Genomic DNA, 12,857 nt, shown 5'->3' on the forward strand with positions numbered 1-12,857 from the left:
GGAAGGAGGATGCAGGGCATTCGATAGCAGGACATTGCAAGAGCGTGGATTCCTCGAACTCTTCAGGGGAGAAGGCGCTGGTCGATCCATCGGTTTAGGTGGGGCAGGGTATAGACATGGCAGCTGACTGGAATTGTCAGCGGGTTACTGAGACCTGGGAAAGGAGGGGAAGGAGGGTGCAGTAGTGTTCTGAGAGTGCTGAGGGAGAGGCAAAATGGGTGCCACCTCAAGGCAACGGTCCCCTGATTGATTGCAGGGATGGGCTCTGTAAATAGACTCATAGATATCCAGCACAGAGCATCTTTGTCGCCCTGCCATCAGGAAGGAGATATGGAGGAATAAAAGCAGAGCAGCCAGGGAGGGAAATAGCATCTTCCCACAGGCCATGAGATTAACAAGGCAACATGAGCTGGATGGGAGCTAAGAATGAAAAGGGTGAGAGGAATATGGACTGATTACAACAGCTCAGCTAGCAGGAGAGAGGGGCTGAAGGGCCTGTTTATGTTTTCTCTATCTGGACCAGCTTTTGAGTTCAAGCTTTAAAAAACCCAATCATTTTTAAATTTAATATCAATGGTACAGAATGAATCAAGAGACAAGATGTCTGTCCAGCAGCAAGCGTCGAAGGCACTTCCTGAAACGGAGGCTCTGAAACCACAGGGAGGTTCTGGACGGAAAGAGGCCCAGCTTCTTCTGGAAGGAGGAGAGGAGAGGCAGGGGAAATGCGGGGGAAGGGAGGGGGAGGGGAGGGGCTAGGGATGCCGTCCACCGTTCACCTCCCCTTTCCTCTACCCCGTTCCCCTCCCCTTTCCACTGCCCGTTCCCCTCCCACATCCCCTCCCCCTTCCAGTCCCCAGTTCCCGTCCCCCGCTCGCCTCCCCCATTCCCCTCCCCCTTCCCTTCCTCCTACTCCTAACCCTAACCCCTAACAAAATCCTAAACCTAACCTTAACACTACCGATACCCCCTACCACCACTCCACGTCCCCTAACTCTACCCCCACCCCGTCCACTAACCCTAACTTTATTCCTACGCCTATGCCACCCCCTAACCCCAATCCTAATGCTACCCACCATCCCCTAACCCCAAACCTCACTCCTCCTCTACCCCCCTGCTCCTACCCCCTTCCCCTATACCTAACACAAGCCCACTTCCCCGAACTATAGACCTAGCCATAAACCAAGATATAGCCCTACCCCATGTCTCCTAATACTAACCCTAACTCTACCCAACTTCCCCAACCCTAAACTAAACCCTATCCCTATCCCTTACAACCTACCTCCTTCCCCTAAACCTACCTCCTACCCCTTCCCCATACCCGCACCCCCTACAACTATCCCCTTCCCCTAACCATACCTCCTACACCTTCCCCATACCCACACCCCCTACAACTACCCCCTACCCTATCCCTTACAACCTACCCCCTTCCCCTAACCCTACCCCTTCCCCATACCCGCACCCCCTACCACTATCCCTACCCTATCCCTTACAACCTACCCACTTCCCCTAACCCTACCTCCTACCCCTTCCCCATCCCCGCACCCCCTACCACTACCCCCTACCCTACCCCTTACCACAACCCCTACCCTTACCCCCTTCCACTACCCCCTTTCTCCTACCCCCTTCCCCTCCCCCTCCTTCCCCTAGGTTAGGGGTAGGAAGGGGAAAGGGAAGGGGGAGGAGAAGGGGAGGAGGAGAAAGGGAGGGGAAGGGGGAGGGTTAGGGGAGGGGATGGGGGAGGGGAAGGGGAGGGGGAAAGGGGAAGGGAAGGGCGGAGGGGAAGAGGGAGGTGAAGAGTGGAGGGCTGGGGTTAGGGCATAGGTGTGAGGGCAGGGGAAGGGGAAGATGAGCGGGAGGGGGTTGGGATGGAGGAGGGGTAGAGGAGAAGAGGGGAAGTGGGTGAAGGGACATGGAAGAGGCAGGGAATGGGGTTGGCAGGGCCAGAGGGATACGACGGGGAGGGGTTCAGGCCATCATGATGTTGTCCGTCCTCTGTTCAGCTGGGATGCGAGGTTCTTCTGGACTCGTGTCTTGTCTCTGAGATCGCTCCTTCTCCTGGGAAGAGAAATACGAGTGATAGAGATACTGTCTCTGAGGCCTGAACACAATGACTTTGGAGGGTCCCAACACTTCCCCCATCATCCCCCCTACCCCTGAACCCTCCCCTCCCTCACACCAGTACTCTCCATTTTTCTTGAATTCCTGTCCATATTAAAATCCTTTTCATGCCTTTTTTGGACAAGCCTCCGCTACTACCCCGACAATGCATTCCAGCCACCCACTACATTCTGTGTGAATAAAATGTACCCCTCACGTCTTGCCTAAATTTCCCTCAGCTCACCTTATTTAGACGTCCTCTGGTATTCTCGCCCCAGGAATGCACACAATATTCCAAGTGTGGTCTGACGAGAATTTTATACATCTGCAACGATACCTCTCGGTTTTTGAACTCAATCCCCTGACTCCTGAAGGCCAGCACACAATACACCATCTTAAACTCCCTCTCAATTTGCACAGCAACCTTGAGTGATTTATGGAGCAGGATCTAAATATTTCTCAGTCCTGCACACTGTTCATAATCCTGCCATTAACCAAGTGCTCTGCCCACACATTCTTGTAATCCGCATTCAATGAAGATATTGGTCTATATGAAGCTACTTTTAATGGGGCTCCAACCTTCTTTGGAATAACTGTTATTCGTGCCCTTGAAAATTACTCTGGAAATAAACCTGGACCAGTTGCTTATTTAAGTACATCTGATTTACAGGATTGAACTCCATCTGTCACTTCTCTGCAAACTGGATGACCTATGACAACCTTCTACACTGTCTACAACATCTCTACCTCTGTGTGATCCCCTGACGTACCCACCCTTCCACTCCCATCATCATTCATAAAAATCACAAAGAGCAGGGGTCCCAGAGCAGATCCCTTTGGAGCGCCACTAGTCATTGTTCCATCTACTACTACCCTCTGTTTACTGCAGACAAGCCAATTCTGAATCCACGCAGCCAAGGCTCCATGGATCCCATGCCTCCAGACATTCTGAATGAGGCCTCCGTGGGGATCTTGTCAAGCATCTTACTAAAATCCTCGTGCAGCACATACAGACCTTGACCTTCATCTATCTCCTTTGACACCTCCTCTAAAAACTCAATTTGACTCGTGAAGCAGGACCTGCTCCTCACAAAACTATCCATGAGTTTCCCCAGCATGTTTGGGCATTGCCCTCGGCCCCAGAATCTGCAGACTTCCTGGCGAGTCCCTCCCTTACCCCTTCCCAGAGCTTCCGCATCCATTAGAACATCAAGCATTGCTGCCCAGTACAGGCCCTTTGGCCCATAAAGGCTGTACTGACCTTTGTAAATGTTCTCCACAACCTTTACCTGTACCACACCCATAGGAACATAGGAAGTGGGAACAGGAATAGGACAAAAATGGCCTATCGAGCCTGCTCCGCCATTCAATACGATCATGGCTGATCTAATTTATGACCAAACTCGACCTACCCTGCCTTCTCGCCATATCCCCAAATTCCTCTATAATGTAAAAATTCTGTTCCCTTACATCCACATGCTCGTCTCAGAGACTTTTATATGTACCTATTCTACCAACCGCTACCACTTTCTCCGGTGACGCATTCAAAGCTCTCACAACTCTCTGCATAAAAAAAATCTCCCCTCACCTGAAGCGGATGCTCTCTGAGATTTGCACCTGACACTTTAGGAAAGGTTTCTGGCTGTTCATTCCATCTAAGGCCCCCACAATCTTATTTAGAATAAGTTATTAAGCTGTGGAAGGGGCAAGTTGGGAGAGGGAGGAGGGGAGAGAGCTGGTGGGGGAGGGGTGAGAGCTGGTGGGGAGGGGACAAGGCCGTGTTGTGGAGAGGTATCAGGACCGCGTTGAGGTGGTGAACGGACAGACATGGGTGGATCTACCTGCCGAAATAAAGGAGCAATAAGAAGGCCATCTCGGGATCTACCAGCATCTTCTGGGGCTTGATGTCTCAATGGAAAACCCCCTGAGGATGGAAGTAGGCCATGCTCTGCTACAGCTGGTACATGAACATCTGGCAACACAACGATATAACATGACCCACTCTGCCTCCACACTGGCCGGGTCTATATCCTGAGGGTAAGGGGAGGTGGGTGAAGGGCCCCTCCCTGCCAATCAACATCCATCCTCATCATCCTCTCCACCCCTCTCCCCTCACTACCCTTTCTCTCCTCACCAATACCCATTGAGACCCTCATGCACCCTTCATCGATATCCAGTCCCCAGCGAGACTCAGCCAGTAAACTCCTTCATATCCTCCAACCCCACCATCCAAGCTTGCCCCAGTGGACAACTTGACCACCCAGACCCACAACCACTTTGATGTAGATCATGGGAATGGGCTGCTTGGCCTTGTTGAAGTGCTGGACCATGCAGTGAACCGTCTTGGGAACATAGTCCAGACCCAGATTCAAATAAACCTGCTCTTCCTCTTGGACACAATACAAACATGTCAGCTGGATTTACCCTCCAAAACCCCGTGCCTCTCCCAACAGGAGTGCCAGCCCCTCCTGCTCTCTGTAGGCCTGATGCCCCCACTGCTCAACACAACATGGCATGAATCCAACGGCTCAGCGAGCAGAGCGTCAACAGGCCGTAGAGGACCCGTCCGCTACCCCATCATTCGGCTTCTGGTGAGACTGCACAAAATGTGCAGCTCTGACCGCCCTCCCTCGTGAGGCAAGGATTCACCGGGGGAGAAAAACCATTGACGTTTCGAGATGAGAAATGTTTGCAGCCGGGTGTTGGCTGGGGTCGAACATGTGGAGGCTGAGTTGTTTGGACGATTCAGAGCAGGCGTTGATTTGGAAGCGCACCAAAAGGTGCCAAAAGTGAGTTATGGGGGAAAGTACATTCGTGAAATGAATTGGGGAAACAGACTGGAGGGGCTGAGTGGCCGAATTTGGCAACCTTGTCTTGTGGTCTTGGCTGCTGCTGTCTGGAGTTGAAATGGCAAGAGGTCATGAGTTAATGGGTGAGGAGCAGGGCAGCCAACGTCAAAGAGTCAGCACTGGTCAGAGGGGCAGGATGGAGGCAACAGAGAGGCTGCAGCGAGACAGATCGATTGAAGGAATGGGGAAGGTAGCAGCAGATGATATGCATCAGAGTGAGGGTGGGGTGGGTGCAGGTGGATCTTACCTTGACTACAGAGGAGAAGTTGAGAAGAGGGACAATGATGGTGTGATCCAACTTTCGCACGATCTGCAGTTTGCGGTTCTATGGCGAGAGAAGAACATCAGCAAGGCTGGGCGATGGGTCGGGGCCCTGAGGGGCAACTTGTCCAAGTTGAGGGGGGAGGCGGGGAGGAGATTTGTCAAGAGGTCAGAGGTGGGGAACTCCAAGGGAGGCCGAAGTGGGGGACTTTTCGAGAGTCAGTGGGGGGGACTTTTCGTGTCGCTGGAGTGGGGACTCGTCAGGGGGTTCAATGAAGTATCATTTCAGTTTTTATGATTGTTTTCCCAGCTTCTACTAAACAATGAATTTGCAGAAAATCTTTGATATTTGCCAGGTGTGTGTGTGTGTGTGTGTGTGTGTGTGTGTGTGTGTGTGTGTGTGTGTGTGTGTGTGTGTGTGTGTGTGTGTGTGAGTGTGTGTGTGTGTGTGGGGTGGGGGGTTGTGTGTGGGGTGGGGGGTTGTGTGTGGGGAGGGGGGCTGCTGTTGTGGGTTTGTGTGACTTTCTCTGTTTCCAAACCCCATGGCTGCTTTGGTCTCTGTCAGATGCTCCTCTTTCCACCCACCCTTCAAAAATGTGTTTGGGGTGTTTTTTCAATTGGGTGTAATTGTGTGAAACGGGCTGATGTGTCGCAAGGGCCTGTGAACGTGCTGTAGACCCTAAATTTAAATATCAGGGTTTTTCATTTCCACACAACTGCTCCTCCCCCTCACCTTGAATCTCTTGTCTTGCAAGATCTTCTTGATGGCAATCAGCTCTCCGGAGTCCACCAGCCTTGCCTGGTACACCACACCGAAAGATCCATTGTCGATGATTTTAACATCTGTGCAGGACACCACCTTGGGGACGTTGGGTCCATGACACGGTGTGGCCACCTCTGTTGTGACCTTATTGCCATGTCCTCTGGGGCAGAAGCAGCAGCATTTACACACCCAGAGGGTACACAACAGGTCATTTATCCCAACCCAGCCTTGCTGTCCAAGTTAGTCTCTACCCCTCCCTCTAACTCCCTTCCAAGGGTCACCTAAATGTCAGAATTGATCCTCTGGTGGTTCGTTCCAGCTTCTCTCAGTAGAAATATTGCCACCCCAGGTCCTTCTATGATCACTCTCCTCAGACTGAGGCCAGTTCTGCAGCCGTTCACTTTGTCTACAACCCTCCCTCCATGAGAGGATCGGGTCATCTTGACCTTCAGCACGTCCCGGGGAGATGAACCACTCTGAACCCTACCACGGGTTTAGCAGAAGCCCTCCACATTCCCAGAAGCTCAGCAACACCGTGATCTTCCATGATGCAAGCGAGACCTCGTCGCCTGAGGGAGCAGGTGGTGCGGAGAGAGCCCCACGCTTCACCGCTCAACTCTGCTGGGTCCGCCGCAGCAGAAACACTTTCTAGCACCTTGATCCAGGTCCACTGGGGGAAAGAATCCTATCCCGGTTGGGGGGGTGTGGGGGTGTATGCAAGGGTGGAAGGGATCTTGTAACCACGGGGGGGGGGGTGGCGGGTGGAGGAGCGGTCCTGTCTCTCAGTGGACAGATCCCATTCCAGGTGGAGGGGGAGCTCTGTCCCATTTCTGTTGAAAGGTCTGCCTTCCATCCCCCTCGCAACTTCTCTTCTCCCTCAGACACCTCACACTCTCCCCTGCCCCGAATCCTCTACCACACTCTCATCCCCCACCCAACACCACCCCCATGGTTTCCCCAGTGCTTTCCGTCCCCTCGCACCCCATCCCCCCAGCTCATCCCTATGTCCCCTATCTCTGATCCAATCTCCCTTGACATTAGCCTGTGGTGCTACCCCGTTCCTTTGTTCTCCCCTCCTGTCCTACAGACCCCATTCCTTTATCCCCTCACATGCCATTGTTCTCCCCCCCCAGTCCGCTCCAGCTGCCTCATAAAGTGCCCTGCACTCAGGATGGGGAGAGGGGATTAAATGTAGCCTCCATTCTCTCCGCCCACACTGGGTAAAGGATGGTGCCAGAGGAGTCTCTGTCACAGTAGGGGAGCCTGTAACAGGCTCTTTATCTCACCCATGGGTGCAGGGTGCTTCCAAACACAACCCTGTTGATCAGAGGGTCCCTGGGATGAGACAGCGTCCTACTCCGACACGTGGGCCAGAATCCCCTTCCAGGAGAGACATCTTTCTTTTGTTGCTGTGCCATGGCACGACTCAGCTATGGCTGCCCCATGCAGTGACATCATCACCCCCTCTGTGTCATCATCTCCCCCCTCTGTGACACCTCCCCTCTCTGTAACACCACTAGTGTAATGGGCAGGGACATCCAACCATTTAAATCCTCCTCAATTTCCCCAAGCAAGGGGAGAATAATTCAGCTGGTCTAAATTACTCGTTGTTATCTATTCTAACTCCTAGATATTTGATCCCATTTTGCCGCCACATTTGTTGACTATTTTCTTGACATTGGCTCTAATCCCCCTTCCTAAGTGACATGATTTTGCACATATCCCAAAAGAACTTATACCCAAAGATCTCCCCATAGTACTCCAGGGTGGAGCACAACTTGGGCAATGAGTGTGTCGGGTCTGTCAGATATATCAGAACAACTTCTGCAAATAAATTGATTTCATGCTCTTCCTGGCCTGTTCTGAAACCTTTAATGCCTGAATCCTGGCAAATGGCCTCGGCTAATCGCTCCATGGCCAGTACAAACTCACTCACTGGGAGTGTGGGGGAGGAGTCCCTCTCATCTCGACATCAGTGGCTCAGGTTGGGGGAGTCTGCGCTGCCTCCTGCAGTGCACAGCAGCGCTGCTGGACCACCTTTATCTCCTTATTTTCCTGGGCCCTCTCCAAATCTTTCCTTTCTATGATCTCACATTGGTTTCTCAGGAGAAACACTGGCAGCCAAAAGGCACCCTCTGATTCCCCTTAGATTTTGGGAACCCCGACTTCTTGAAGTGGGACCACACGTGGTGACCTATTTTCTCAAGATGTGGATCCAGGAGCTTGGACCAGTCTACCAGTTTGCCGTGGTCCGCCAGCATGCTTGCCAAGCTCCCCAACCCTGCACTCTCGTCAGTCCACCCGCAGTTCTCCCTGCCTGCACTCGATTTCCTGCCCCAATTCCAAAGCATCTCCACTGCAGCTGTGTTCAGTCGGAACTCGAAGGACCCTGCTCACTGCACCAATTATTATGTGTGTGAAACTGATTCGAGGGTTCCCAAGGGTGGCGAATTTGAACACAGTTGTCTTTTATTGACACATGTAGTGAAGTCGCATGAGGAGTAAAAGACACACACAGACACAAACTCGCCGGATTAATCGATACACTTGCAACCACTCGTGGATAGAAGACTTGACAATCAACTTGTCACATATGATACCTTGAACAGGTTATTCATTCACTCATTGATCTTGGATGCCTGTGGGTGGTAGGGGATATGCAGGTGGCCCCAAATACTTGGCATCACCACCCATTGCTGGTCGGACGTTATCCGATAGGGTATTCCACATATGGAGCACGCTAAAATGGTGCTTGGTCGGCCCGCTGGCAGGACATCTGAGTATGTGCTGACCATCGTGAGAACATATCACTTTTTATTTTGGCAGGGGAGAGGCCTGATATGGTCAATTTATCAGACTTGGCCAGCTCCCGAACCCCAGCGAATGCGGCCCTTGGTTTTAATTGCTGACAAATAGGGCATTTGGCCATCACAGTTCTTGCAACATCATGAGACCCCAAGATCCTCTGTCCATCATAGTGCCCCCATATGCCCACATTTATGATGCACCAATGCTGCCAAGGCTTCAGGGTCTTTCTGCTTGGGGAAAATAGTGGCAGAGCATATTTGAGCAGCTCAGTCCACAGTGGCATTGCGTCAGCTTCAGCGGTTTTCCTGGAGGTGTGTCCATCCACGTGGTGGACCCTGACTATTCTTTTGTTGTTCCACCTCTCAGAAGATCTGCCAGTGCTGTTGTCCTCAGAGCAGGCAGCCATGGATCTGCCTCCCTGTCTCCTGACGCCGACCCATCCACACTGACCTGCTGTTTGGCACAGCCCAGAAATCCTGTTGCACTGATCGGAAAAGAGGCTCCTGGGCCCGCCTGGTTGTCCCTTTTCGGATCAGTGCCACAGCTGCCAGCTTGGACAGTTGGCTCTCCCCTCCACCACACCCTCTTGTGTCAGTACTTTATCTGTGGTGGGCTGGAGCGCTCCCACTTTACACCGTTGTTTTTCGCACCTCCACCAGCCGGAGCCGTCAGTAAACCAAGCTTTTTCCTGCTGTCCAGCATCGAGGGTGTTGAACGGTTTGCCCCAGGCCATGGTGCCAAGCTCTTCTCGGGGTCATTCAGGTGGGAGGCTGTCACTTTCGGGCAGGACATGATTTGTTCTTGCAAGTGGCTCAGCCCTTCGGGCCCGGCCTCTGTGCGGTCTGCCATGTACCACTTCTTCGGTCCGCTGTGAGTGGCATCCGCAGATTTAACCCATCACATGTTAGGGAGGTGTGGCTGGAGTGTGACTGTCTCTGCTGCCATCTGGTTCTCTGTGGTGAGCAGGCGAGCATCTGACACTCAGATGGGGAGTCGCGGGAGGCACCTTCCAGGAGGGAATTGAACAAGAAGCTGTGTGGGACTCGGCGACCTTGCCTCTTTTGCTCGAGGCTCCACTAGGCCATTGTCTTCATGGCAGAGACAAGTCATTCAAAGTGTCTTCCAGTTTTGAGGGGTTGGGGATATTTGTGGTCAGTGGCAGTGGTGTTCAACAGCGTGTTTTGCCATTAAAGAAGCCATTTGTTGTTCAGGTCATCAATGAAGCGGAGAGTTTTTTTTTCTGGGCAACATTGTACAGTAGATGGAGGGGCAGGGTGAAATGGGGAATATGTTGGCACCAGTAACCCAAAAGACCCACAAACCTTTGTGCCTCAACTTGTTGGTGGGCACCGCAATGAGGATTTTGCTTTGAGCAACCATTGATATTTCTCTGCTGCCTGGATGCTCAGGAAAAAGACTGTTGGACTAGGAACCTGGACCTTTTCCAGGTGGTGCCTCCCTGTTGCCAGTGTCTGGGGTGTTGCTGCTGGTGTCCAAGACATCCTAAAGTGGGCCAGAGTTTGCGGTACATGGAGATACCAATGACATAGGGAGGAAGAGGGAAGAGTTCCTGAAAAGTGGGTCCAGGGCGTTTGGTGAGAGCTGAAAAGAAATAGCATGAAGGGAGTCATGTTGGGATGACTGTCTGGGCCATGCGACAGTGAGAGCAGGAACAGAATGAGGTGGAGGATAAAGGCATGGCCTGAAGGTGCGGGTAAAGAGCTCCTTGAGGGCATCCTATTTGCCTTGCTCGGGAGGCTGATGTCGGAAGTCGATGAGCCTTGCTGCCATGTCCTGATGAGCAAGAACATCATGGAGGAGTAATGGATGTCATCAGCGGTGATCTCTTGGAGGTGGAACTGGTCCTTGGCCTGTTTGAACCCCACGTGTGGCTGCGACATCCAGAACGTTGACAGCTTCAACCAAACCATCTGAAGAGCCGCCTGGACCGTGATCTTCACATCCAACTGAAGGGCTGGGTCCTGCTGAGGTCACCACTGTAGCAGGCGCGCTCCCGCGAAGTCTGGAAAGAATGACATGCACCCAAGAAGTGGAAGTGGAAGATAAGTTGCTTGAACAGGCAGCTCCAGCCTCGGGTTGGAAGGCGATCCTCCCGTTGCTCATTGATTCCCACCATGTGGGTCATCCCCTGGGATGAAGGGCATTGGCCCCAACGGGGTCTGCGCTGTCAGCGTGTTTGTCGGCTCTCTAGTGTAGTGGCTCGTGTCTCGGTTAACAGGCCACTCCAACTCGATATGTCAGAAGAATATGGAGCCCATATTTACCAAGGGTGGGTGTGGATATTTACATGAAACCCTGACACTCCCTTTCACCTGAAGGCCTCCGTTTATTCAATGAAACTTTAAAGTAACAGACACCTCTGTTGAGGCGAGAAGGGGAGAGGTTAGGATATTGGGGATGAAGGTGGGAGGTGGTTTCTTTATTCTTTCTTTTATAGATGCCACACATTAGATGAGCATTATTATTAATTGTGTGAATTTGTTGTGGTTTTAAGTATATAAATATTTTTTTTAAATGATCAGCAGGACCACGAGTGGCAGATAGGATCATGGGGACTCTCTCCCCCCAACCCACCCACCCCAAATATCAATGGGATAAACCGGGTTCATTGTCAACGTCGTCGAGAATCCTTTCCACCTGCCCACAGCATTTGGCAGCTCTTCTCGTCGGGAAAGGGGTCGAGGAATATCGGAGCCAGTAGCACCAGGCCCAGAAACAGATTCTTCCTGCGAGCAGTGAGGATGGAGAATGATGGATGACCGGCTCAGACAAAGACTCCAAGACTCTGCTATTGATACAACAGAATTTATTTCTTTTTTGGGAGGGACTGCACGTGTATCATTTGTCTCTCTGTGCGTAGGTCCAGTTGTGTGTTTGCAGAGGTTTCCACCATGAATACAGTTTCCTCGGGTTAAATTTGAACGGGTACAGAGGAGCTTTCCTGGATTGGACAATGTATCTCATGAAACAAAGTTGACTGAGTTCGGGCTTTTCTCTTTTTCACCCCAAAATTAACTTTATTCTAAAATTATTGACCAAGAGGACAACTGTTCCATGTCTTTTCTCATCCTCGTGTTGCATGTCTATATTCCCTTCACTGTTCATGTTCTCTGTTTAACATCATTCCACCACTTTGACACCTTGTGGTTACTCCCTGCACTCTGTGGTTGAAGGGGTACCCCTTAGTCTCTGCCCCTTAAGACCCGGAGGATTAGAGTCCTTCCCCACAGCGCCCTCGTGTTGGCTGCGCCAAGCCTCAGTGCATCTCTCAGCAACCTGGAATAGGCCGGTGGGCAGCGTTCCCTCTCCCACATCTCCATGTGCTAAAAGACCAGCAGGTTAACGTCGAACAGTTATGCCCTTCGGACCTCGATGTTGTGCTGACCTATCAATTCCAAGCAAAATAAAAACTAGACCCTTCCTCCTTCATAACCCTCCATTCTTGCAATGGAGAGAGTGCAGAGGGGATTCACCAGGCTGATACCTGGAATGGCAGGAATGACTTATGAGGAAAGATTGCGCAAATTGGGATTGTTCTCACTGGAGTTTAGAAGATTGAGAGGGAATCTCATAGAGACATATAAAATTCTGGCAGGGCTGGACAGAATGGATGGAGGTGGGATGTTTCCAATGGTGGGAAAATCCAGAACCCAGGGCCATGGTTTGAGGATAATAAGCAAACCATTTAGGACCGAGATGAGGAGGAATTTCTTTACCCAGAGGGTGGTGAATCTGTGGAATTCATTGCCACAGAGGGCAGTGGAGGCAGGTTCATTAAATATATTTAAGAGGGAATTAGATCTATTTCTTCAGTATAAGGATATTAAAGGTTACGGAGAGAAGGCGGGGACGGGGTACTGAACTTTAAGATCAGCCATGATCTCGTTGAATGGCGGAGCAGGCTCGAAGGGTCGAATGACCTACTCCTGCTCCTATCTTCTATGTTTCCTTCATTCATGTGTCCAAGAAGCCCTTAAATGCCGCTAATATTTTAGCCTTCATCACCACTCCTGGCAAGACATTCCTGGCACCCACAACTCTGTGTAAAAACAAGTACC

The 12,857-nt window shown here is 51.5% G+C and overlaps 1 long non-coding RNA gene across 1 annotated transcript; it reads right to left on the minus strand.

The window, feature by feature from the left end:
• Positions 1-1,533: 1,533 nt before the first annotated feature.
• Positions 1,534-6,449, minus strand: LOC138745160 (uncharacterized). The gene is made up of 3 exons (XR_011346074.1): positions 5,941-6,449; positions 5,194-5,271; positions 1,534-2,055 (listed from the first exon to the last, which is right to left on the minus strand). It is a non-coding gene; the product is annotated as an uncharacterized lncRNA (long non-coding RNA).
• Positions 6,450-12,857: the final 6,408 nt, after the last annotated feature.

This window comes from Narcine bancroftii, chromosome 11 (genome assembly GCF_036971445.1).
Source record: "Narcine bancroftii isolate sNarBan1 chromosome 11, sNarBan1.hap1, whole genome shotgun sequence".
Lineage (NCBI taxonomy): Eukaryota > Metazoa > Chordata > Chondrichthyes > Torpediniformes > Narcinidae > Narcine > Narcine bancroftii.